This window comes from Tamandua tetradactyla, chromosome 14 (assembly GCF_023851605.1).
Source record: "Tamandua tetradactyla isolate mTamTet1 chromosome 14, mTamTet1.pri, whole genome shotgun sequence".
NCBI lineage: Eukaryota > Metazoa > Chordata > Mammalia > Pilosa > Myrmecophagidae > Tamandua > Tamandua tetradactyla.
This window is the reverse complement of record NC_135340.1, coordinates 18372136-18394901: the sequence shown is the minus strand read 5'-3', so window position 1 is coordinate 18394901 and position 22766 is coordinate 18372136. Positions and strand designations below refer to the sequence as shown.

The window sequence follows — 22766 nt, the reverse complement described above, 5'->3', positions numbered from 1 at the left end:
TTTTTTGTCTTGTTAGACTGCCTCTTTCCTGGTCTGTTAGTTTTTGTTGGGACTTTTTTTTTCTTTGCCTGTGTCTGTAGGCATTTCTGGATTGCTGGCTTCTTCAGCTCTAAGGCTGGGATATATGAAGCAAAATGATTTTTTAAATATGCTGCTGGATTAGATTTGCAAGAATTTTGTTGAGGAGTTTTGCATCTATATTCATTAGAGAGATTGGTCTGTAGTTTTCTTTTTTTATAATATCTTTGTCTGGTTTTGCTATGAGGGCCCTGTTGGCTTTGTAGAATGAGTTAGGTAGCTTTCCCTCCTCTTCAGTTATTTTGAAGAGTTTGAGCAGGATTGATACTAGTTTTTTCCTGAATGTTTGGTACAATTCACATGTGAAGCCATCTGGTCCTGGACTTTTCTTTTTGGGGAGCTTCTTAATGACTGATTCAATTTCTTTACTTGTGATTGGTTTCTTGAGGTCATCTATTTCTTCTTGAGTCAACATTGGTTGTTCATGCCTTTCTAGGAAGTTGTCCATTTCATCTACATTGTCGAGTTTATTAGCATAAAGTTGTTCATAGTATCCTCTTATTACTTCCTTTATTTCTGTGGGATCAGTAGTTATGTTTCCTCTTCCATTTCTGATTTTATTTATTTGCATCCTCTCTCTTCTTCTTTTTGTCAACCTCGCTAAGGGTCCATCAATCTTATTGATTTTCTCATAGAATCAACTTCTGGTTTTATTGATTTTCTTGATTGTTTTCATGTTCTCAACTTCATTTATTTCTGTTCTAATTTTCATTATTTCTTTCCTTTTGCCTGCTTTGGGGTTAGTTTTCTGTTCTTTCTCTAGTTCTTCCAAGTGGACAGCTAATTCCTTGATTTTTGCTCTTTCTTCTTTTTTGATATAGGCATTTAGGCAATAAATTTCCCTCTTAACATTGCCTTTACTGCATCCCATAAATTTTGATACGTCGTGTTTTCATTTTCATTTGCCTCGAGATATTTTATTGATTTCTCTTGGAATTTCTTCCTTGACCTACTGGTTGTTTAAGAGTGTGTTGTTGAGCCTCCACATATTTGTGAATTTTCTGGCACTCTGCCTATTATTGATTTCCAACGTCATTCCTTTATTATCTGAGAAAGTGTTTTGTATGATTTCAATCTTTTAAAATTTATTGAGACTTGCTTTGTGACCTAGCATATGGTCTATCCTTGAGAATGATCCATGAGCACTTGAGAAAAAGGTGTATCCTGCTGTTGTGGGGTATAATGTTCTATAAACATCTGTTAACTCTAGCTCATTTATTGTATTATTCACATTCTCTGTTTCTCTCTTGATCCTCTGTCTAGATGTCCATTGATGAGAGTGGAGAATTGAAGTCTCCAATTATTATGGTAGATGTTTCTATTTCTCTTTTCAGTGTCCGCCTCATGTATTTTGGAGCATTCTGGCTCAGTGCACAAATATTTATGATTGTTTGTCTTCTTGTTGAATTGTGCCTTTTATTAATAGTGTCCTCCTTTGTCTCTTTTAACTTTTACATTTGAAGTCTAATTTGTTGAATATTAGCATAGCTACTCCTGCTCTTTTCTGATTGTTATTTGCATGAAATATCTTTTCCCAGCCTTTCACTTTCAACCTATGTTTATCCTTGGGTCTAAGATGTGTTTCCTGTAGACAGCATATAGATGGGCCCTGTTTTAAAATCCATTCCGCCAGTCTATGTCTTTTGATTGGGGAGTTTAATCCATTAACATTTAGTGTTATTACTATATGGGCAGTACTTTCTTCTACCATTTTTCCTTTTGGATTTTATATGTCATATCTAATTTTCTTCTGTTTAACTTTACTGATCGTTTTCATTTCTACACTCTTCTCCACACCTCTCTCTCCTGTCTTTTCCTATCTGTCTCTAGTGCTCCCTTTTGTATTTCTTGCAGTGGCGGTCTCTTGGTCACGGATTTTCTCAGTGACTTTTTGTCTGAAAATGTTTTAATTTCCCCCCTCATATTTAAGGACAATTTTGCTGTATATAGAATTCTTGGTTAGCAGTTTTTCTCTTTTAGCAATATTTCATCCCATTGTCTTCTCACCTACCTGGTTTCTGCTGAGAAATCGACACATAGTCTTATTGGGCTTCCCTTGTATGTGATGGATTGCTTTTCTCTTGCTTTCAAGATTCTTTCTCTTTGACAGCTGGCATTCTGATTCGTAAGTGTCTTGGAGTACGTCTACTTGGATCTATTCTGTTTGGGGTTCGCTGCACTTCTTGGATCTGTAATTTTAAGTCTTTCATAAGAGTTGGGAAATCTTCAGTGATAATTTCCTCCATTAGTTTTTCTCCCCCCTTTTCCTTCTCTTCTCATTCTGGGACACCCAAAATATGTATATTCATATGCTTTTTTTTTTTTTTTACTATCTTCATATTTAATAACAGTAAAATTGTATACATAACAAGCTTAAAAGACAAGGTATTATTGATTTATTTCAATACAGAAGGGTTTCCCAAGATAAGGAGCTCCCAGACATACAATGAGGTTCCTGGCTTAACCCTGATAATGTTCAACTAGTAAAGAAAGGCCTGAGAGGGAAATTGAAGGAGCCAGGGGGTAGCTCCATATGAGGGAACTTTTGGCAACATTCAAAAAATTCACACTTCCACTGTCAAAATCAAGGAACACACCAACACGGCCCAGAGGTTTCTGCCTATACTGACAAAATAGTGGGGCGGTGGTGAAGAAACTGTAATGGTTGTCCTCCTTCACACATAAAAGAAGAAACACTTCCTCAGATTCAATTAGAGGGCCATTCTTCCTTATCCCAGGATCCCCGCAGACTCCTAGAGCCCAGCTGCAAGAATCATCCACATTCAGCTCCCAGTAATGTTTACCAGAGGTGAAGGCCTGGGTCCCCCACGAAGCAAAATTATTAGACCTTTGAGAATTGAGAGTCACATCTTGATGACCACCTGTAGACATCAATCTTCTCAGACCATCAAACAGCACGCTGTTGCAATTGTGTATTTCATCATTGAAGGAAATTTGCACTCGGTGGCGGCTGAGCCTGTCTATCAGTCCAGTGATGGGCCTTTCATCGAGCTCTGGGTTCACAGGCTGGGGCATGCACAGCTGCACTGACTCACTCCTTGACAATATGTCCCCCAAATCCTGGAGCATCTCCACATCTGGTTTATGGCACATTTTCATCAGCTCTTCATACATTTCTCATAGATGTTTCCTCTTTTGAATCATTGTGGCTTCATTTTTCTTGAGTTTCTGTAAAATCTTTTTGCCTTCCTTTCTCAGTCTCTCTAATTTTTGTTTTTCTTCCTCACGGAGATCTGGATGCAACTTCCTGTACACAGCTTTGATAATCATTCTCCTTAGACTCACATAGTCATTCCACATGTTGATTATGCTACTTTATTCATTTAGATTTCTCTGATTTTCTTGGATCTTTTCCCATACAGAATTCATTTGCTTTAGGAGCTTCTCCCAGTAGTGCTCAGCCGCCCCTTCTATGGAAGAGTGTTTGTGAGTCTCGTGCTCCTGAGACTTAGAGCAGGGCCCACAGAGCAGGTTCTTGTCCTCTTCTCAGAAGATCTTCTTGGTCTCCTTGTGTGTCCCACACAGATGCTCCTCTGAGCTCAGGAATTGGCAGAGACTTGTTTGTCTGACATAGGACACCATATTCTTCAGAAGAATACTGGTTTTGAAGTGTGCCTGCTGAGAGCTTTCTTCCCTGCATGTGGGGCATTTGGCAGGTGCTTCCGCTTCTTCCCAGGAAAGACAGAGACAGGGCCTGCAAAAGCTGTGCCCACAGCCTATGGTGACTGGGTCTACAAGGTAGTTCAGGAAGATGAGGCAGGTGAGTTCTTGCTGGAAGGCCTGTGGGATGTCTGAGTCCATTTTCCTAAGGAATATGTCAAAGGTTTCACCAGTTCCTGACTTAGAAGTTCTACTATGGAAGTCATTGAGGGATCAGTTCCTCACGAGGTGGTAGGAATAGCTTTCAGAAGTTCCCACAGCTGCTGACTGCAAGTGCACTCTGTGTGTTCTTCATATGCTTCTTGTTGTCATTCAATTCCGAGTCCCTGCTCATATTTTTTCCATTCTTTTCCCTGTATTTTCTTTTACTTGTTGGATTTCAGTTCACTAATCCTGTCTTCTGCCTCTTGAAATCCGATGTTATAGGTTTCCATTTTTTTTTCCACCTCTTTTACTGTGCATTTCATTCCCATAAGTTCTGTGATTTGGGTTTTCAGACTTTCAAGTTCTTCTTTTTGTTCATTCTTTGCCTTCTTTATATACTCCCTCAATTTCACTGATTTGATTTTTGATGAGGTTTTCCATGTCTGTTCGAACATTCTGTATTAATTGTTTCAACTCCTATATCTCATTTGAATTGTTGGTTTCTTCCTTTGAATGGGCCATATCTTCAATTTTCCTAGTATGATTTGTTATTTTTTGCAGGCATCTAGGCATTTAATTACCTTAATTAGTTTATTCTGGAGATTGTTTTCACTTTTTTTACCTAGGATTTTCTTGCTGGATGACTTTGTTGTCTGTCTGTTCTTTGACATTCAGTGCAGCTTATTCTGGACCCCTAGCTTAGGTTTTGTTTAACAGATCAGAATTTTTCAGTTCTTGTTTTCATGTTTCTTGCCCTGCCTGTTTGGTGCCTTTTTCCCCTGCTTGGGAGGGTCTACCTAGGCATTATAGACCCCAGCCAGATTTTCCCAGACCAAAATGGCCTCCTGTCAGGAGGAAAGAGTTACCTGCGTCAATTTTCCCTGAGGGTGAGACCCAGCAGATTAAAAGGCTTTCCTATGAAGTCTGTGGACTTTGCATTTTTCCTATCCTGCCCAGTATGTGGCTTTTTTTTTGCGTGTGGGTCCCACCAGCATAAGGTGATGCAGTACCTTTAACTTCAGCAGACTCTCCTTGCTGGGGGCCTGGTGGAGACAGAGGAGAGGTAGTAGACTGGTTTTAATCGCTTCACTTTTCCAGACCCTGGGGTTAACTCCTTGAGGGAGGGATTTCACCTGGGCTGGGCCCCACCCCTCTGCTGGGGAAGGCACAGGCTCCAGACAAACACTCAAACAAGCTTAATTCTGCTCATTCCTGGGGCAGTGGAGCCTGAGAAGCCCTGCAACTGTATCTAAAGAGCAGTCAAGCTGTAGAAACACAGCCACCAAAACAAAAGAAAAATATTTTTCAGAGCAGGACCCCCATTCCTCAGGTTTGCCAGTCAAGATCTTAAGTTGGTACGTTGCTCTGTGTATCTCCAGGTCCTATGTGCCCCCTCCTTTCCTGCAGGGCCCAAATCTTTTCAAATCCAAAAAAAAACACCTGTTTTTTTTTTTTTTTTTTTTTCTTTTTCCGTCAGCCCTGTCCCCTCTGTGCCAGGGCAAAAACCAGGGGCCTCTGCTTTTACAAGCTAGGGGCCTATTTTTAGTAGTCAGAGTTTGTGAATTAATTCCACAATTGGAGCTTGGTTGCGCTCAGCCCCTGCTGCTGGTAAACTCTTTCCTTTCCCCTCTGGGAAGTGGCCTGTTGGGGAGGGGTGCCAGCTGCCGCAGCTTAGGGGACTCATGGTTCTGGGGGGTCTCGCAGCTGGTCCAGCTGGTCCAAACTGGGGTACACAGTGTGTCCAGTCACTGCCGTGGCCCCAGCAGTTGTTCTGTACTGTTTCTGGCTATTTACTAGCTGCTCTGGAGGATGAACTAAATCCCACACCTCACTAAGCTGCCATCTTGGCCCTATATCAAGCAAAATGAAAGCACAAGGAATTCACCATTGTGTTATTCCTTGTACACCAAAGTCCCTAGCCAGTTTGCTTTCTTCTCTCTGCATTTCAGAGTCTTCTTATATTTGTTATCATATATGGTACAGGATTTTTAGTTGAACATAGTGGGAAGAATAGAGAAAAAGTGTATCTACTCATCTTTCCAGAAGTGGAAGTCCCTCCCCAGTTTTACTTTTGATATACATATAATTATGGTGAATTTTCATTTTCTTTACCATGCAAGTATCCTGTGACTCCGACCCAACCCACTGGATCCAGCCTTGGAATTTTCCCAAAATACTGTTTTCATCCTTAGGAGGAAGTAGGTTCTTAGCTAGATCGTCATGGCGTTTCTGGCCAGTGACTTTCTTTCTCATACCTGTCATTTCATCTCCTTTGCGCTCATCTTTCTCACAGAGCACAGAGACCTCTCAGCCACCAGATGGTGCCACAGAGTACTTTAAAGTAAGGTTTTTGTGCTTTGTGCCCCTTTTTTATCTTAATATTAGTAAACTCAAGGTCATTATCTGAATTAATGGCTATAGAGAACCAATTGTGTTTTCCTTTAAGCCATGTATTTCCAGTTGCATAGAAACTAAAGCAATCATACTAAAAATCATTTTGTTTCATTTGTCTATTTTGTATCTTCACCATAATTCTGTGGCAATTCATATGGAAACAAGAAATGTAATTGTCATTGCTATTAATGAGTCCACTTGCCATTTTGTATTTCACATTGTATCTGGGCTCAGTAAAAATAATCTGTAATCTTACCACAGCCTTAAGAAGGTAATGTTACAAGTACATTTTGAACCAGATGCGTTCTCAAGCTCTTCTGAGGTATTTGAATCCATGAAGCCAGGCTTTCTTAGTGTAAATGCTTGGCCTTTAATTACCGCCCTAACTTCTTACATGTAATATGATTATATAAAATGCTTAGATTAAAAACACTGGAAAAATACACATTAACAATCTCTGTGTGGTGAGCTAAGATGGTTTCTTCTTTCATCTTTCCTTTTTCCTCTAGTGTATGTTTTTCAAGTTGAAAGTTTACTTTTATGATGGATAGAAACAGATGTTGGGCATATTCTTCAGTTAATCAGAAAATGTTGATTAACCATCCAATGTGTTTAAGCCAGCAGATATATTTTATTAAACTTGGTGGATAAGAAAATTATTAGACCACTCCCTCACTAAAGGCAGGGAGCATGACTTGAAATTTTGTAGGCTGTGATACCTGTTAAATACCTCCTACATGGAGAGTCCTGGAAAATGATTGTTGGGTGAACACAGAAGCCACCGTTCCTAGCTCTGAAGGAAAGGTCTCAAGTTTATTAGCTGCAGTAGGGAGTCTCATGCTAGTCTTGGTATTCAGCCCTGCTTAAGTGACTGGTTCACACTGGGTGGGAAAATTAGGTCCATTCTGTGTCGTAGTTATAAAACTATTAATTAAGGAGAATAAAACCAATCATTCCTTACTAAAAGAATAAGAATAGTAATGGAGTAGTACTAACATAAATCCAAAGCATTAAGCTATTTCTTTAAAAAATTAGCACTTTCTAATTCATTATTATTAGATTTTCAGAGAGTTTACATGTATTTAGACATAATAGGTGCTAAACAATATTTGACTGGCTGAATAAGTAATGAAATATTGATTTAAAAATTTAAAATAGTTTCTTCCTCTATAGATTTTCAGGCTATTAAAAAATCAATAACTTTTTTCAACTAAGACCCAAGAAAATTAAGGATTTCTTTAATAAATTTCAACTTGTGACTTTTGTGGGCCTAGCAATTTTTATACATTAAGAAACCTTTACATTTCTGACAACCTATTATTTAATATGTTAACGATTTTTCATTATCACTAGCTTTTGTTTTACTTAACAATATCCATTTATAGCTTAGTATATGTTTTATTTGAAAACAGTCTTTGGACTTTTATGAAAAATTGAATGTAGAAAAGCTCACCAAAGTGCTAGATTTGTTAAAAATCCAAGTCTAGACTTGAGAAGTTCATATGCACATAAGAGAGGTAGGAAATGAAGAGAATGGGAGAATGGCAGTAAATTCACTTTCTAGAAGGTGGCCTAGAAGATGGAAACTTGAGAGATCTTCGTGAGGAGAAGGGATTTCAGTGAAAACCATGACACTCAGCAGTGGAGTCATGACATGGAAAAGTTGGTCAAAAAGTCATTCTCTAATTCAACCATTTATAAACTTTTTTTAAAAAAAAGAAAGAAAACCCTTTAGTCAAATGAAAACTTATGCAAAATACCAATATATGAATATTCAAAAGTCAAGCTGCTTTGGTTGAAGCAGTCTTGGGAGTATGTAGGAATAAAATCCCATCTCCCTTGATCACTCTCTGTATCCCAGCGGCCTCTACAGAACACAGTTTTGTACATCATTGATCTAGTCTGTATTTAGAAAATCTCCTGCATCCAAAGTAGCCTAACCATTGGCAGGTGTTAAGCGTTAATTTGTAATAAGGAACACTTAAGAAATGTTTTTCTTACCCTTTACTAGAGAAGAACACTTCACCAGGGAGCCTACCAGCTGGAAGAACTGCTCCACTTATTTGAGATTCTTCTGGTTTTGTGTTTTTTGGCGCTTAGATGTGGGCTCTCAGCTGGCCAAGCAGAGTGCGCGGCTGCTGGGCCTGGGCTGGTGGTGCAGCGTTCCCAGGTGAGAGATGATGAGAACGGACAGGTGCAAGAGCAAGCCAACTGTTTCTTTGCTGACAACATGTATTGACGGTAATAGGTGAGCAGACTAGGTTCCAGTCATCTGCTAATTAGTTAGGTACTTTTGGTATTTTAAGAATGCGTGTATATATGTATGCTCAGCCTCGTTCCCAAAGATTTGAGGCAGTTTCTATAGCAGGATAAACTTAAATAGAGAGATAAAGATAAAAGAAATGGGAGGACGATAAAGTCCAAGATGTACTGAAGATGAAGTCAGTGCACAGAAAGCATGACATAAGATCCTAAATAGATCACTTCACATATATTGAGCAAGTATGAGGACCTTCTGTGTTCTGGAGAAACAGCCTTGAACCAGACAAAAGTCCCTATGCTCTTGAAACTTCCGATATACAGGTAAACAAATAAATAGGTAATGGCATTTCAGACAGTGATCAGTGCTATGAAGACAATAGAGTTAAGTAGAGGGAAAGAGATTAGGTAGTGGTTAGGTCAGGGCACAGCGGATGGGGTGGTTGGGAGGGCCTTTCTAAGGGGGCAATTCTAGTGAGTGTCGTCTGCAAAAGGGGAGCTGTGGCAGGACGAACATACAGGTAGGTGGAAGAGCAAGTGTTCAAAAGCCCCGAGGCAGGGAGGGGCTTGGCATGTATAAGGAGCAGCAAGACCAGGGAGGATGGGGTGTACAGCAGAGGGAAAGTAGAGATTCTGGGGTGAGAGAGCAGGCTGGGACCAGGCTGCAGAAGATGTCATGGTTCCTGGGAAACAAGCAAGGGCCCAGATTTTATTCTAAATATAAAGGGAAAGTTGCTATAAGCTACAGATTTGACTCCTGAGCTTCCCTGGAGCCCAAAGGAACATGGAAACATGGTAATAACAAGATTTACAGTGCCCATAAAGAAGTAATCAGCTAATAAGGAGGAGCTCAGCTTCTCAACAGCACATATGAACTTTTCATGTGCATTTAGTTTTTTATACTATTTATGCTGACAAAAGTTTTAATTCTGACTTCAAATAGATGAATGTGTGCTCTTTAGACCTCAAGTCTAGGTTTCACTAAGACTTGTCATTATTACTGAAATCACTTATTCTCTTTTTTTTTTTTTTTTTACATAGGCAGGCACCGGTAATCGAACCCAGGTCCTTGGGCATGGCAGGCAAGCACTCTTACCTGCTGAGCCACTGTGGCCCACACTTATTCTTAAGAACATAAAATCTCTCCATACATGAAACAAGCTAACTCCTCATCTAGATCCCAAACCAACCCCTTTTTAATTTTAACTAAGTCCTTTACTTATTTGTTCAGAGCAGGGGAAGTTTCCATTTCTCCAAGATTTAGAAACAGTTATAATGCTTTCTCATGAAATCACTTCAGGCAACATTTGGTTGGCATTAGGAGAACAGGCTTGTGCTCCTTCAGGTGCCAGGTTCAGAATATGGCCCTGCCACTTCCTATCTGGGAAGATGTTTCCCTTCTCTGTGTCTCCTTTTCCTCATATGTAACCCTCATGGTGTTGTTTGAAAGATTAAATAAGATAATACGTGTAAATCGTGCATGTAAAACTAGGCACAGCACCAAGTATATGGTACACATACATGTTAATTACTATCATCATGATTATTATTTTTCTAAGATGGAAGAACGGGATAAATAATGTTGAAACTATTATAAAATTTATATTTTGACAAGTACAGTTCCTATTATAATTTATGTGGACAGCTTAATAGCATAAGTATGTGGAACCTTGAGTAGGGCATGAGATTTTGTAGGTTTGTCCAGAGTAATGCCTCAATAAATTCCAGAAGGATTTGAACAGTGAATAAAAAAGTATTTGCAAAGTCCTCTTAGGGGAATGGTGAGAAAGGGGGAAAATTCAACTTCCCCAAGTGGAGAATTCTTGATATTCTCACAAGCAGTGGGGACAACCAAAGTAATAGGCTGAGCCCCCAATCTTGGGGTTTGTTCATATGAAACTTAACCCCTCAAAGGATAGGCTAAACCTACTTAAAGTTAGGCCTAACAATCACCCCCCAAGAGAACCTCTTTTGTTGTTCAGATGTGGCCTCTCTCTCTCTCAGACAACATGACAAGCAAACTCACTACCCTTCCCCTCTCTACGTGGGACATGACTCCCAGGGGTATGGACCTTCCTGGCAACGTGGGACAGAAATCCTAGAATGAGCTGGGACTCAGCACCAAGGGATTGAGAAAGCCTTCTCTACCAAAAGGGGAAAGAGAGAAATGAGACAAAATAAAGTGTCAATGGCTGAGAGATTCCAAACAGAGTCAAGAGGTTATCCTGATGCATTAAATAGATACCACCTTTTTAGTTAAGGCGTAACAGAGAGGCTGGAGGGAACTGCCTGAAAATGTAGAGCTGTGTTCCAGTAGCCACATTTCTTGAAGATGATTGTATAATGATATAGCTTTCACAACGTGACTGTGTGATTGTGAAAACCTTGTGTCTGATGCTTCTTTTATCTACCTTATGGACAGATGAGTAAAACATATGGATTAAAAATAAATAAATAATAGGGGGAACAAATGTTAAAATAAATTTAGTAGATTGAAATGCAAGTGATCAATGAATGGGAGGGGTAAGGGGTATGGTATGTATGATTTTTTTTTCTGTTTTCTTTTTATTTCTTTATCTGAATTGATGCAAATGTTCTAAGAATTGATCAAGATGATGAATATACAACTATGTGATAAAAAGCGAATGTTCATATTGTATGTTGATTGGTTTCATTAATAAAAATTTTTTAAAAAATAAAAAATAAAGATCACATGCTAAAAAAAGAACATATTAGGTAGATGGAAATGCTAGTGGTCAGTGAGAGGGAGGGGTAAGGAATATGGCTTACATGAGTTTTTTCTTTTATCTTCTTAGTTCTTTTTCTGGAGTGATACAAATGTTCTAAGAAATTATCATGGTGATGAATAACTATGTGATGATATTGTACACCAAGTATAGAATGTTCATATGTTAAGAATGTATGTGTCTGTATATTGTTTTGCCAATAAAAAAAAACACTAAAAAAACCCCAAAAAAGTATTATAACTAAGATACCTGTTGGAGATGTGACCTCCCTCTCTCTAAACCAACATGGCAGGTGAACTCACTGCCCTCCCCCACTACGTGGGCCTTGACTCCCAGGGTATGAACTTCCTTGGCAACATGGGACAGAAATCCTGAGATGAACTGGGACCTGGCATCAAGGGGTTGAGAAAACCTCTCGACCAAAAGGGGGAAGACAAAGATAAGAAAAAAACAAAGTGTCAGTGGTTGAGAGATTTCAAACAGAGTCAAGATGTTATCCTGGAGGTTATTCTTATGCATTATATAAATATCTGCTTTTAGTTTATGGTGTATTACAGTGGCTGGAGGGGAAGTACTTGAAACTGTAGGGTTGTATTCCAGTAGCCTTGTATCTTATAGGTGATCGTATAATGACATAGCTTTTCCAGTGTGACTGTGTGATTGTGAAAACTTTATGTCTGATGCTTCTCTTATCTAGGGTATGGACAGATGATTAAAAAAAAAGAATAAAAAATAAATAATAGTGGGGACAAAGGTTAAAATAAAAAATAAAAGATGCCTTTTGGAAACTGATCTCATTGCTTTGTTGAGGCCTATATTTATTGCACCAACTGAAGTTCCAAATTCAGTTGTAAAAATTGATTCAGTGACCTTACGGTTTTGGATTTGAATATTTAAAATTTTAACTATATTGACTGTGGTTTCCACTAACGTACCATGAGCTTTTTCAAACACACACTAAAATAGAGAGGGTTGTATGGTGAATCCCCATGTAATTTCAACCAGCTCCAACAATTACTATCCATCATTTTGCTAACCTTGTTTCACATAATTCCTCTTTTTTTTTCCCACTGGAGATTTTTAAGGGAGGTTCCAATCATCTCTTCATTTCACTTGAAATACTTCAGTGTAACCTTAATTTTAAATGGTCCTACTTTGGGTTATTTGAATCAAGGCATAAGGCCTACCACATTATAGTTCAAATTCCCCTGGGTCAAGTTGGTTAGTTACCACAGTTTGTACAGCACATATCCTAAAACGATAAGTGCTGATGTGGTGAGTGGTGGTGGAGACTTTTAGTCACTGGTTCTCCTTAAAGCAGGAGGTGTTTTAGTTGCTGATACGGGTGACAGCCTAGAATCAAGATACCAGTTTCAGCTTTGAGAGTAGCCAGTATTTGGTGGCTTGCCAAGAAAGTGTCATCCTACCTTAGTAATGTTTTGGATGCTTCTTAAATTTGAGTGAGAGAAGAGGAGAAAAAAGATGTGCCCTGTAGTGGCAAATAGGAAAAACAAAGAAACAAACAAAAAACCCCTGGGAACACAGAGAACAACTTTTGAGTGTGAAGACAAAATTATTTTTGGATTTATTCACTCTAGTAAGAGAGCCCAGTTAGAGCCCCAGAGCATTAGCATGCCCTTTGCATCCAATTTCCATTTCTATCCTAGATGGTATTGTCTACCTGCTGAGGACTTCTAGGTGAGTCCTACATATGGCAGAGATCATGCCTGTCAAGAATTCAGAGCACCTCTAAGGAAAGTAAGGGAATAAAATGCATGGAGAAAAAGGCTACCCTGTGCCTCCTTTGGGCTTTGCTTGATTGCCTCCTTTCTCTATGCCTGGCTCAGCTCGGAGTATACGCCATTCCTTCTTTTCTGCCACTCTGCACTCAGGGAACCATTGCAAGTTGTCACAAAAGATCTAATGTGGGACAAGGCTTGCCTACCTGATGCCAGGACCTGAAGCCTTTTCTTTAAATGGCAGCAGGAACATCAGCTGTCAATTATGAATAGAGTTCCAGGATCAAAACTAACTTTTTGGGTTTGTTACTTGTTCTCTGCATGATGTCAGCAAGGTGAAGTATATTGTATGTACATTGAAAGACTGTTGCACCCAGTTAAAGATCTTAAATGCTTTATTTTTCTTGATTTTAGTTTGGTATTTAGAATCAGTTAGTTCCTAGAAACAGAGAAGCTGCCCTAGCAGAAATGTCCATAGACAAACCCAAAATTAACTGGCATATTGAAAACATCTGGGATGTCATTAATTGTGATTTAATGATGTTATCAGTTTTACTTCATCGATGTTTTTTTTTCCCTATTTATTTGCAGTAGCTCAAAAATCCTTACTCCTTATGGTTTGTCATATTTCTGCTTCTGCTAAGAAACTCCTTTTCTCTGTTTAGACCACTTAAATGGCATGGTTCAATCAAGTTCTCCTTTGATTTTAGTTTTTTTTTTTAATTTTTTTAACTTTTTTATTAATTAAAAAAATTAACAAACAAAATATTTAAAAATCATTCCATTCTACATATATAATCAGTAATTCTTAATATCATCACATAGTTGCATATTCATCATTTCTTAGTACATTTGCATCGATTTAGAAAAAGAAATAAAAAGACAACAGAAAAAGAAATAAAATGATAATAGAGAAAAAAAACTATACGTACCATACCCCTTACCCCTTGCTTTCATTTACCACTATTTCAAACTGAATTTATTTTAACATTTGTTCCCCCTATTATTTATTTTTATTCTATATGTTCTACTCTTCTGTTGATATAGTAGCTAAAAGGAGCATCAGACATAAGGTTTTCACATTCACAGAGTCTCATTGTGAAAGCTATATCATTGTTCAATCATCATCAAGAAACATGGCTACTGGAACACAGCTCTACATTTTCAGGCAGTTCCCTCCAGCCTCTCCACTACATCTTGAACAACAGGGTGATAACTACTTAATGCATAAGAATAACCTCCAGGATAACCTCTCGACTCTGTTTGGAATCTCTCAGCCATTGACACTTAGTCTCATTTCACTCTTCCCCCTTTTGGTCGAGAAGGTTCTCTCAGTCTCTTGATGTTAATTCTCAGCTCATTCTAGGGTTTTTCTCAGTCCTTTGATGCTGAGTCTCAGCTCATTCCAGGATCTCTGTCCCACGTTGCCAGGAAGGTCCACACCCCTGGGAGTCATGTCCCATGCAGAGAGGGGGAGGGTGGTAAGACTTCTCATCATACTGGCTGGAGAGAGAGGCCACATCTGAGCAATAAAAGAGGCTCTCTTGGGGGTGACTCTTAGGCCTAAATTTTAAGTAGACTTGACCTATCCTTTGTGGGGTTAAGTTTCATGTGAACAAACCCCAAGACTGGGGGCTCAGCCTATAGCTTTGGTTGTCCACACTGCTTGTGAGAATATCAAGAATTCAACTTGGGGAAGTTGAATTTCTCCCCACTCTCACCATTCCCTGAAGAGGGTTTGCAAATACTTTTCCAGTCACTGATCAAATCATTCTGGGATTCATCGGGGGATCACTCTGGACAAAACAACAAAATCTCATGTGCTACCTGAGATTTCAAGTACTTATGATGTTCAATCAAACTATCTACATGAGTTATATTAGGAAATGCTCTAGTCAAAATATAAATTTTGTAACAAATAAACATTTTTTGCTTTAGTCTCATACATAAGGTGACATTTTAAAGTATTAGTTATCATCTATTTTCAGCACTGATTTTAGTTTTGATACCTGTATATACAAGATGTCTCTATGTGAAAGCAAAGGAAAAAGGACAAAGGTGAATTATATTACAGAAAAATATACTGTCTCACAGTAAAATATGGTTCAATGGTCAAAAATAAACAAATTAATAAATTTATTTAAAAATATGGTAGCAAATGACACCACAAGAGTGCAATCAGCAAAATCAAGGCTTGGGAACACTATAGAGGACAACTAATTGGTCTGCTTTCTTCAGTAAGAACAACAAATTGCAAGAAAAATAGAGATGGAAAGAGTCTCTAGATTAAAAGATAATTATGAGATATTTAAACCAGCATGATATAATGCCTTATTTTGAGTCCAATTCAAACTATAAAATATATATGACATATAATAATTGGGAAAATATAAACAGAAATTTGATGTTAAGGAATTATTAATTTTAAGTGTAATAATGTTACTGATGTTATATTAAAAAATAAGAGTGGGCAAAAGATTTATTAAATCTGAAGAGAAACCTGAGTATAGAGTCCTTATCTTTTAGAGATACACACTGAAGTGTTTACAGAAGTGATATAATATCTGGGATTTGCTTCAAAATAATCTTGGGATGAGGGACAAGGAAGTGGGTAGGGTATGAATGAAATAAGATGAGCCATGAGTTCAAAATGATTTAAGTGGCTGTTTGGTATATGGCAATTCATTCTATTCTCTTTACTTTTGCATATTTGAAACTTTTCTATACGTACACATTTTCCCCTCACATGCTCAAAACCAATAAAGCCAACTTTATTGCCTTACACAAAAGGAATTCTGAGTCCTATATAGAATTCCTTTTAGAGAATCCTAAATGAAAATGAAACCCAAGAAAAAGAAACTATTAATTCTAGGGTTCATCTTACAGAGCTAGCTGCTCTGAAAATTCACTGTTAAATAGGAGAGGAATAATCTTTTGGAGCAAACTGAAGTTGTCAGAAAAGAAAGGGAATTGACCAGGTAACCCTTTCATGTCATTCCTGTGTCTGGTCTCCCCTTAGCTCAACAGCATATTCTCAGCTATGACACAGTGGTGTAAACACCTGGAGACTCGTAGCTTATATCATATGATGAAGACATGCTAGAAAGATACTCCTATGAAGTGCCAACCAAATGCCTTTACTTCACTGAATGACGTAAGAGCTAAATTTGTGTTTGAGTGCTCTCATGGTTGGCAGCAGGAGGTTGAAGTTGATGTTTGTTTAGGGCATTGCCTCTATCCAGAAGATAAAATGGTTCTCTTACCAGTGGTCTGGTTGGTCTCTATGTCAACAAGTTGCTGTTTTAATTTAATAAAACATAATATCTTTTCATACCAGTTTGGTTTTGTATTCTTATCCACAGCTGGGGAACTCAGTAAAGGGTGAAGGCTACATTTCTGCCCCTGGGTCAGCTATTCCCCTTATTTGAGCAACAGATAGTGCATCTGGTATCCATTTTGCTACTCCTGTTCTCACCATCCAGTGCCACCAATGGCAGAACTCGTCCACTTGGCCCTTGGCTAACTCATGTTGCTTCTCAATCTCTTTACCCATCTCTGACATCTTCTCATTCTCTGCTGTTCTCTCCTACCCACACTGAATCACTTATCATCCCCTGTAATAAACTGGCCAAGAGAACAAAGGCTTACCAGTAACTTAGTACTCATCACCCAATGATCTGGGTTGAGAGAAAGACCCAATTTCTTCTCTTTAGATATATTCATTTTATCTTTCATTCTATAATCCTTTTCCATATTGGTTCAGCATTTTGTGAACGCTATTAATTCTGGCATGCAGTAGTACAGTTTTTAACAGTATACATATTTTTTCATTTAATCCAGTTTGACTTAGTTGAACAAAATAAGTTTTAATAGTTGCCTCTTCATCTTACTCTCTTGCTAGCTAGTTCACATCTCAGTGACCCTTGATTACAGCTCAAAATACTCATGTCTGTAATCCCTTATGACTATTCTTTCTTCATCTAGGCTCTCTTCTAAATCCCTTTAATCTCCATTTCCAGGACGCACTGCATTCCCCCTCAAAATTCCCTCCCTTCCATTGTGTCTTCCCACTTCTAGGCCTTATCAGCTTGGCTTACTTGAGGTCATCTGATTATTCTTCGCTTGTTGCCACCACAGCTGTGACCTTCTTGTTCAGGTCACTCCTTTTGAGCTTCAGTTTTTCCGAGAAGGATTCTTTTATTCTCTATGCCTACTCCCATCTTTGGTCACCAGGCCTAGGGATACAGAGAGAGAATCATCTAGATATGACAGTGTAATTTAGTAATTTATGACGTCAGAATTCCAGTCTTTACATTAGGAAGCCTTTTTTTTTTTTTTGCATGGGCAGGCACCGGGAATTGAACCCACGTCTCCGGAATGGCAGGCAAGAACCCTGCCTGCTGAGCCACCGTGGCCCGCCCAGGAAGCCTTTTCATCTCTGGAGAAAAACACAAAACAAAACTGTGAAATATTTTTCACCCATCAAAAGTTGGGTGACACAATTTTAAAGATTACAAATTACAGAATATTAAAAATCCCCGAACAATGAAAAACAGAAAAAATGAAATCTCCATCAATGGGAAAGTTTCAATAAATTATGATTTATACATCCAGGGAATATTATGTAGCCATTGAAAATTCTGAGGTAGGCAATTATTTATATGAAAATGTTTATTTAAATGAAATAATTGCCTCATTTACATAAAATCATATGGCCAGACATAAATAGGATGTGCATTATGTGTTGAAAAACATATAGAATTATGTGTTTATAGATAATTTATATTTTATAAATTTATATATATATAATTCATAAATTATCTATATAATTCATAAATTATCTATAATTTATAGATAATCATAGCTGCCTGGGATGGTCTTCCCACATATACCTGCTTGGCTCACTCCCTCACTTCCTTACGACTTGGCTTAAATTTTAATTTGTCAGTGAGGCCTGCACTGCTCTCACCTCAGTCTCCTGCCATCCCTGCTGTCTTTCCACTTTCAGGCACACATTTCCCTCATATTGTCACATGTTATAGGTTAGTCATACTGTCATACTTCCATAGCACTTACTGCCTTCTGACATAACAAATAATTTACTTATTTAAATCAGAAAATTTCATAAAGGCATGGGTCTTTGTTTTTTGTGTTAACTGACGCATCTCAAGTGCCAAGTACAGTGTATGGAACAAAGCAGGCATTCAATAAGTACTCACTACATTGAATCAGAAAAAAATGTACCCGAGAAGGTGGTAAACTTTTGCAGAAAATAAGCAGAGGAAATTACAGAAAATCCCACCAGTATTTCCTTATTTAGAGAGAATTATCAGTATATAAAAGCAGATTAATCAAGGGCTGCATAGGTAGTTCAGAGGTAGGATTCTTGCCTGCCATGCAGGAGGCCCGGGTTCGATTCCTTCTGACATAATAAAGCATTTTAAGCTTGCATCACAAAATAATTCAGACATGCAGAATATAATAAAGGGTTTAAAAATAAGCATTATATACCTGATACCCATGCTTTAGGCCTAAAATGTTATTTATAAAGTCAATACATTCTATATATCCCTCCCTTAGAAAAATAACTACTATCCTAAATTTTGTGTTTATCATTCCCTTCTCTTTAAAGTTTTGTTATAAACATATATCCCTCAATAGTCTATGGTATGAACACAACCTTTCTAAAGTTTATATGACTGAAATCATTCTGTACATATTGTTCTGTGGTTCACTTTGTGCTTTTGCTGAACACCATGTTTCTTGTTTGTTTGCACGGGCAGGACCGGAAATCCAACCCAGGTCTCCGGCATGGCAGGCGAGAACTCTGCCTGCTGAGCCCCCGTGGCCTGCCCTGAACACTTTGTTTTTAAAATTCATCCACGTTGTGTATGTTTGTAACTTATTTTCATTGCTATATTGTACTTTAAATTATTTATTCCAATTCATGCATTCATTCTCCTGTCAATGTAAATAGCACAAATAATCTTCTATAAACATTTCTTATACAAATGCGCATGAGTTTACTTTAAGGCATACATTAAGAGTAGAATTCTTAGCTGCTTTCTTCAGATAGTCAAAAACTGCCTACAAAACCCAAATGCCCATCAGATGGAGAATGGATAAATAAACTGCAGTATATCACGGACTACTAAGCAATATAAAGAACAAATTACTGACATATGCAACCCCTTGGATAAATCTTGAAAATATATTGAACACAAAAAGTTTGTCACAAATGAGTACATACTGTATGATTTAATATTCAAGAACAGGAAAAACTAACCTATGGTGGTGAAAGTCAGAATAGTGTTTGCCTGAGGAGAGGGGCACAAGAGATCCTGTCTGGGGATGATGGCAGGTTCTATGCATTTTCTGGGTGACAGCCTCGCAGGTGTATGTTTCTATTAGTAAAACTCCATTGCACTAAAAACACTTAAAATTGATTTACTTTTATGACAATATACCTCAAGGAAATGTTAGCATAAAAATAAGTATTTACATGAAATACATGGTGACTTCATTTATACAACATTGTGTACATGTATATAAGTATGGCACATATTATTCACAGAGGGATTTATAAAAGGCTACACCATCGAAGAGCAGTAATGCTATACGGGTTGGCAGAATTTTGGGCAAATAAAATATTATATTGTCCTTGGTATTTTTCTGTATCATGTGAACTTCTTTTTACAGATGTAGTTTTATAAAAGAACAGTTCTTATACAAGAAAGAATAGCTATCTGTTTGGGGTGAAGGGAATGATAGAAAGCAAACAGCTATAGCATGATCCTCAAGTATGAGGAGAAATAGAAGGGGGTGTTGCATCAAACACTTCATACCTATTTACGAATTCAGCACTGCTGCAGAGCCTAGCAAAGAGAGCTCCCCAGGAAAGTATTTGATAAATTTAGAGCATTGAAAGATACTGAGAATCAGAAAGCTCTCAAACTCAAATCTGCTTATTTTCTAAATTTTAAGAGCAATATTTCAAAAACTTTGTTTTCAAAGAACTATACTTCCTAGTCACCTCCACCCCACCCCTCAAATATCCTAGCTTTAAGAAAATTTTAAGAAGCCTTTGTTAAGCTTGACTTAAAGCCTAAGGCAGCTTCCTCACAAAGAGCACATAGAGATGCACACAAGGAGAACTAGAGAACTTTAAAGCAGCTCAACAATCTCATTTCATAGATGAGGAACAGGTCCAGAAAGATGAAGTGGCTTCCCTGCGTCACACAGCTAATAGTAGAGGCATTTCAACTATAACCTTCGTCTTCCGTTTTCCAGACAAATACTCTTTTCGTCTGCTGGGCATTGTGGTTTAGGCCAGCGTAGTTTGTAAAAAATGGGAATGAATAGTGGAACCTGCAGTACTTTGATTTAGTAATTTTGTTGCTCCTCAGCCACAGAGGAGGAAGGGAGGAAACAGAGAGAGGAAGAAAATAAGGAGGGACCGCTTCAAAGACCCAGGTATCCAGAATGGCTCACCAGTGTAGAGAACTGTAGTAGGGAAATTCAACATTATTTTGAACTCTTTAATAACATTCAGAAACAAAACCCTAATTTCTGCCTGAGGTAAACTGAGACGCATCTGCTCCTTGTCCAGGAGTGGAAGGAACCATTCTAGGACTGCTCAGAGTAAACCACACCAAACCAGTGATTGGGGGTTGGTGGGGGGTGTTGCAGGGATTCTCTGTAAGAGACAGCTAGTACCAGTTAGGTTTCCCATTTTCTATCTCATCACTTGAGTGAAACAAAAATGACCAGTCAAGGAAGGTCCAAAATGTAATGGGAAGAAGGAATTACTTGAATAGGCTGTGCTCCAAATTGGGAGAGGAGCATTCTACCCTGCCTCCAGCACGGCGGGCGAGCCTTCTCCCACTGCCCCACCCGAGCGCGCTGGTAGCTGGTAGAGCAGCTTTCAAGTCAGTCAGTCAGTCAGTCGATGAAGGCCTTGGAAGGGCGCTGACTCGGCCACGTGAAGACGCTTCTAAAATGCTTTGTGCTCCTCTCTGGCATTCATCTGAATTTCTACCCTCCCTCTTGCTGTCCTCGGACCCAGTGCAAGAGAAAAATCTCAAGGAAGAAGACTGAGTCCATGCTCTCAGAGCTCCTTGGGGCTAAATCAGTTGAGGCACCTCGTTCTTCCCATTTAGTTACTTTTACTCTTCAAGTTTGCACTTAATTACCACTTCCGCCGTCCTCTAGCAAGTTTCTCGCTTTTTAAAACCTGTCCTAAGATTCACCTAAATAAAAAAAAGAACTGTCCTAAGGTACTTTAAAATGCATCAGATGCTTTCACATTAGATCTTTTTCTCCCTGATGCTTTCTTTCTAAAGCAGGAATGGAAGGGTGTATTACGTAGCCACCTGAATTTTGATTCATCACTGTGAGCCTTATCTTCATTTGCTAAAAATAAAAATTGTCAGGGCAAAATTGTTGGGAGCAAAGTTGAGAGTAGTTCAGATCTGACATTTTGCCCATCCTTCAGCAATTCCGAATTCACAGAATGAGAAACATCCAAGGAGTCTGGTGGGAATGACCTGAGGAGGCAGTGGCATCACAGGCCCCTGGGATGGAAAGGTGATATTGAGATTTGAGTTTTCTTTCGGGACTGGGACTTAAACAGGTGGAGTTCTTAGAGGGAACAGGCAGCTGCTGGAGTCCAAACAGTGGGAATAGGGATGCCAGATAAAATGCAGGATGGCCAGGTAAATGCCAATTTCAGACAAATAACAGATATTTTAAAAATATAAGTATGCCCTAAATATTGCTGGGACATAGTTATACTAAATACACTCATTGTTTTTTTTTTTTTTTTGAAATTTATGTTTAACTGGGCATCCTGTATTTTTATTTACTAAATCTCTCAACAGCTAGAAGGACGTTACTTGGGAAGATGAGGGGATAATAGGAAATGAGGCGTTTCTACAGCCATGCAGCTGTACAGGAGGCAGGAGAAGAGGGAAAAGCAAGATTCTGAATGAAAGGAGCCTCTGAGGAGTGCATGGGTGGTTCAGTGGTAGAATACCCGGGATCAGTGGGAAACTTGAGTTCGATTCCAGGCCTATGCACCACCTCCTAAAAAAAAAAAGAAAAAACTGGCATCTATCTATGAGGGCTCAAGAATGGAAAGAGAAGCAGTGTTCCCCTTGCTTGTTGCAGCCAGGGACAAGCAGTCTGCCTGAGTCTGTACCAGATAAACAAAGGGAGTTCCCTTCAGAGACCTCCTTAGAGGAAAAGGTGGGATGAAAGAACATACAAGAGGTAAGAAGATAGGCGTTTATGTAGTAAATCATGAAAAAAAATCTTTAAAGTTTCTCTCATAATCTCTATTTTATGCTATTTCAAGATTCCGTGAAGGCCCCCCAAGTTTGCTCTTTTGTTATCAGTATTGGATCTGATGGGTGCTTCCAGATACACTGCATGCACAACTTGCTTTCAAGTGGGAGTTGAAATAAACAGGAAGACAATTATCTAGCCACTGAAGACAGGCACAAATAGTTTTTGTTACCAGAATACTTCAGACATACAGTCTTATAAAATGGATTAAGTCATTACGATAACCATGATAATTTGCTGTAAATAACAGTGACAGGTGAAAGTGTTTTGGTAGCTCCTGATCAAAAACAAAAATGATGTGGAGTATTCATTTCAACCACATTGAAATGGTAACACCAGTCATCTCTCTTTGGTGCTATTGACAATCCAGTCAGAGGAA

At 38.5% G+C, this 22766-nt stretch overlaps 1 pseudogene; it reads right to left on the bottom strand.

The window, feature by feature from the left end:
- Positions 1-2554: 2554 nt before the first annotated feature.
- On the bottom strand, positions 2555-4041 carry LOC143655255 (tripartite motif-containing protein 43 pseudogene; annotated as a pseudogene).
- Positions 4042-22766: the final 18725 nt, after the last annotated feature.